The sequence below is a fragment of the Phyllostomus discolor genome, chromosome 4 (genome assembly GCF_004126475.2).
Source record: "Phyllostomus discolor isolate MPI-MPIP mPhyDis1 chromosome 4, mPhyDis1.pri.v3, whole genome shotgun sequence".
Taxonomy (NCBI): Eukaryota; Metazoa; Chordata; class Mammalia; order Chiroptera; family Phyllostomidae; genus Phyllostomus; species Phyllostomus discolor.
Window position 1 is genome coordinate 71,996,940 of NC_040906.2, and position 5,428 is coordinate 72,002,367.

Sequence of the window (5,428 nt, forward strand, 5' to 3'; positions counted from 1 at the left end):
TTCTTTAAGTGCTTGCATGGATAGTAGCACCATTTAGTGCTAGTTTCTGGAGAACTGCAGCTGTCATTTAGTACTGAGCTAGCCATTATAACAGGAAATTTGGTGTGTTAAAGAATATTCTCATTTGAGGTACATCACAAGTTGTACCATGTTTTTAACTGTTAGAAAAATATAAATATACATATTGGGCAGTATGCCAATGAATATGACAGATGTACAATTGAGAGTCAAAGGATTGGGAATATGTAGATTTATTTAGTACCTATTGGTACTGAAATCCTGATTTGGTCTAGTAAGTTTAATTTTATTGCCTTGTTTCTGGTATGGTTAAATCTGAATATTTCACCTCTCTTCTGCAAAATTCTGTAAAGAAAGCCAAAATATAAAATGCTTTTAAAATCCTAAAGAAGTTTTATATAAATTTTAGTTTTCTCTGAGACATTATTTCTGAAATAAAATCAATGAAACCTCAGATCAAATAACATGAAGATCTGAAAACTTAAGGCACTTATTCTGTGTGTTGAGAGACCCTGACAATTGAAATACTCTCATCAATAGGAGGTTTCTGTTGGCTCCAAATGTGAATTACTTATATAAATGACCCTTTAGAATCTCTTTTTATGTGATAGAGGCCTTAGGCAATCTTAGAAAAGGTGTTATCTTGCTTAATGGGCCTTCTGACTTGCTAACATACTTGAAATATCAATATTCAAAAGTAATTTATGTAACCTCTTTCATTGATGTGGTTTTGAAAACTCTCAGGTACCTATTTGCAAATGCTTCCCAAGAATATTTCCTTGTGTCTAGAAGGTAGTATGACTTCTACCTTCTTTTTTTTCTTGGATTATTTTAAAAACAGTGATTTTCAAACATAGTACATATTTCTGAGAAAAAAAAGATTTGGAGAATAACAGAGGCAGAGCCCAGTTCAGGTTTCTGCACATGGCCAGCAACACAGCAAATGAGAGCCCTCTCCAATTCTTTGTAATTAACCAAATTCAATCTAGAGGACACTTTTTTTCCCCTGTAAACTTGGACTACTTTACCAATTTGCTGACCTTTGTAGTGTCCTCATGTAACCTGAACTTTATCATTCTTTTGGATGAACATGGATCAAATATTGTAGTTCTGTCTTAGCTCTTTGGAAAGAGGAAGAGGTGTAATATTCCTGTGGTTGTGGGAAGGTGCATTGAAATTCCTTTTATGGTTCTTGTTCTGTTCAGAAGTCATAAAGGTGTTGAACTTCATTTTAGCAACTGCTACATCAGTAATAGACATAAAAGAGAGGATGAGGTTTTCAGGGCAGTTCTTCTAACTCATAATCTCCTGGTCTAAGTGTGTGTTTCTACCTTTCTACTCTCTGCTGAGTCTTTTGTTTGGTCTACTCAGTGTTTTATCTTCTAAAAGCTAGAATTTATTGCTCAGTGAAATAAGTCAGTCAGAGAAAAGATCAATACCATATCATTTCATTTATATGTGGACAGTTGTTAGAGGGTAAGGGGTTTGGGGGAGCTGGATGAAAAAGGTGAAAGGATTAAGAAAAAATACTCATTGACAAAGATAATGGTTTGGTGATTACTAGAGGGAAAGAGGGTTGGCTGGAGAAGAGGGTAAGGGGGCGATAAATGGAGATGGAAGGAGACTTGGGGTGGTGAACACAAACATACCATATAGATGATGTTATAGATTGTATACTTGTATACTTGTATAGGTTGTAAACCTGTATAATTTTATTAATTAATATCATCCCCAATAAAATCAATAAAAACTTAAAAATAAATAACAAAAACAACTCCAGGTGGTCAGCAAGGTGCAGAGGCTAGAACTTGATAAGACCTGCAGGTGGCATCACCACATGCACTGGAAGCTGGTGCCAGTTTTGAGACCTTGGGGCTCCCGGCAGAAGCACAACTCCCCAACTTGCCTGTGATTGTAGTGCACTTGATTCTCACACCAACGTTCACATCATGCAGCTGCACCACAGCAAGCACCATGTGGCCTATGTGCACATTCTGAATGTCCCTCAGGACAAGTGCCAGGAGAGGAAAAGTACCAGGTGGTGCTGGAGAAGGGTGACATTAGAACTCAGATAACACTTCAACCTGAAGTTTAATGATGGAGATCACATCAATCATTGAATTTTCTGGAAAAACTTGAGCCCTAATGGTGGTGGAGAACCTAAAGGGCAATTGCTGGAATTCATCAAATGTGACTTTGGTTGCTTCACCAAATTTAAAGAGATGCTGACTGCTATTTCTGCTAGTGTTCAAGGCTCAGGTTGGGCTTGGATTGGTTTCAGTAATGAACAGGGATGCCTATAGATTGTTGCTTCTTCTAACCAGGATCCCCTGCAAGGAACTTAATACCTTCAGTATAAAAATGTCAGAATTGATTACCTAAAAGCTACTTGGAATGTAATCAACTGGGAGAATGTAACCGAAAGATACATGGCTTGCAAATAGTAAAACATCAGCATTACACTGAATACATAAAACTCTTTATAGCTATTTTTGTGGGCATGCAGAGCACTTCAGAATGCTAGTAAGCTGCTCTATTGTAGTGTTTCTGAATGTAGTTTATTTAAGTATTTGCTAAACATAATTTAGTGTTATGAATATTTCTTTTTTAAAATATTATATTATTGGGCATCTGAAAACACTACAAAATGCTTTGTATAATTTAGTATTTTTATTGAACATTTTCTTCAGAGAAAGGAAATACCTAGGAGGTCATAAATGTTAACATAAAGCAATCAAAATAATCACATCCCTATACTATTGGGCCTCTAGGGAAGCCTTTCTGATCCTGTTCTATTGCATTTGTGGAAAACCTAGTCTTTCATCCAAGTTGTTTAACAATAAAATATCAATTTTTCCCCAAGGAAAAAATAATGAAATCTAGGATTTATAATTTTTACATACTTAAAATTCTAGTCAGAAATTTAGTTGTCCTGTTAGGTTTTGGCCAAAATGGAGGCATAGATAGAAATGCTTCGCTTCCTCACACAACCAAAAGAAGGATAACAACCAATCTAAAAACAAACAACAACCAGAACTGCCAGAAAATTAAACTGCATGGAACTCCGACAACCAAGGTATTAAAGAAACATCCATCCAGACTGGTAGGAGGGGCAGAGGTGGGCAGCTGGGTGGAGAGGACATGCAGCAAGGTGGCTGATGGTGGGTGAGGCTGGGTTGGCTGACCAGGAAACTGAAGACTCAGAACCTCTGGCTGCGAAGTCCTATGGGAGTTGTGAAGGCAAGAGAAACTCTCAGTCTCACAGGAGAGTCTGTTGGAGAGGCCTACGGGATCCTAGAACATACACAAATCCACCCACCTGGGAATCAGCACCTGAACAGGCACAATCTGCTGTAGGAACTGAGGGAGCTGACAGAAAGTAGGGTGAGAGCAGAGCGAGCAGCATTGTTCCCTCTCTGACCCCTCCCCCACATACAGCACCACAATGCAGCAAAGAGGGTTGCCCCACCCTGGCAATACCTAAGGCTCTGCCTCTTATGATGTAACAGGTGGGCTGAGACAAAGAAATATGACCCAAATGAAAACAGATCAAAGCTCCAGAAAAAGAACTAAGTGACGAGGAGATAGACAACCTATCAGGTGCAGAGTTCAAAACACTGGTAATCAAGATGTTCACAGAAATGACTGAGTTCAGTATCAAAATGAAGGAAGAAATGAAGGCTATGCAAAGTGAAATAAAGGAAAACATACAGGGAACTAACTGTGAAGGGAAGGAAACTAGGATTCAAATAAACAATTTGGAACAAAAGGAAGAAATAAACATCCAAATGGAACAGAATGAAGAAATAAGAATTCAAAAAATTGAGGAGAGGCTTAGGAACCTCCGGGACAACTTTAAATGTTCCATTTTCAAATCATAGGGGTTCCAGAAGGAGAAGAGGAAGAGCAAGAAATTGAGAACCTATTTGAACAAATAATAAAGGAAAACTTCCCTAATCTGGCAAAGGAAATAGACTTCCAGGAAGTCCAAGAAGCCCAGAGAGTCCCCAAGAAATTGGACCCAAAGAAGAACACACCAAAGCACATCATCATTAAGTTAACCAAGATTAAAGATAAAGAGAGAATCTTAAAAGCAGCAAGAGGAAAGAAGACAGTTACCTACAAAGGAGTTCCCATAAGACTATCAGCTGATTCCTCCAGAGAAACCTTAATAGGCAAGAAGGGGCTGGAAAGACGTATTTGAAGTAATGAAAGGACCTACATCCGAGATTACTCTATCCAGCAAAACTATCATTTAGAATGGAAGGGCAAATACAGTGCTTCTAAGATAAGGTCAATTTAAAGGAATTCATTACCAAATTATTATGAAATGTTAAACAGACTTATCTAAGAAATAGAAGAAGATAAAAAACTATGAACAGTAAAATGACAACAAATTCACAACTATCAACAACTGAACCCAAAAAACAAAAACAGAAACTAAGCAATTAGAACAGGAGCAGAATCACAGAACTGAATATTGCATGGAGGGTTATCAGTGGGGAGGGGAGGAGGAGAATGGGGGGAAAGGTACAGGGAATAAGAAGAATGGTTGGTAGGTACAAAATAGAAAGGGTGAGGTTAAGAATAGTATAGGAAATGGAGACACCAAAGAACTTATATGTATGACCCATGGACATGAACTAAGAGAGGGGGAATGATGGTGGGGGGGGTACAGAGCAGAGGGGGGTAAAGGAGAGAAAAAAATGGGACAACTTTAATAAGCATAATCAATAAAATATACTAAAAAAGAAATTTAGTTGCTCTTTTATTAAAATAAAGACAACATCTTTTTATAACTGTTATTGGTGGTGATTTCTTTTTAAGTTTAAAGAGGCATGCTTTAGTCACATTATAAGGAGAATGAACTCTTGAGTCAGACATATCAGGGCCTGAGCCCATATTCCTCATGTACTGACTTTTCTTGCTTCCTTAAACTTGTTATATAACACCTTGTTTGTAAGTTGGTTATAATAAGACCAATCATATAGACTGTACTATGAAAATTCACAAAGATTGTACTTGTAAAGTGCCACCCAAAGCCTAACGTGTGTTGAGCACTCCATACATATGAGTTTATCTTAAATTTATTTGGGGTATTCTAATGCCTATTTATTTTTGTGAAAGGATTTATGCCTACAAAAAGAAGAGTATCTACTTTTATTCATTCATCAAATATCTGTTGTCCACTTTTTTTATGCCAGGCACAAGTTCAAGAATTGAGACTATATAGTGAATACAACTGAAGATATTAAACCAATGTTAAATTTATACATGATTTTGCATCCTTATGTGGAAAACAGACAATAAAATGAAATAAATATGTGAAATATATATTATGTCAAATAACAACAACTACTGTTGGGGGGGTTGTTTTGAGCAGGTAACACTAAAGCGAGACTTAAAGGAG

The 5,428-nt window shown here is 37.1% G+C and overlaps 1 pseudogene; it reads left to right on the forward strand.

Annotated features, from left to right (window-relative positions):
- Nucleotides 1–1,952: 1,952 nt before the first annotated feature.
- Nucleotides 1,953–2,505, forward strand: LOC114495311 (annotated as a pseudogene).
- The last annotated feature ends 2,923 nt before the right edge of the window (nucleotides 2,506–5,428 follow it).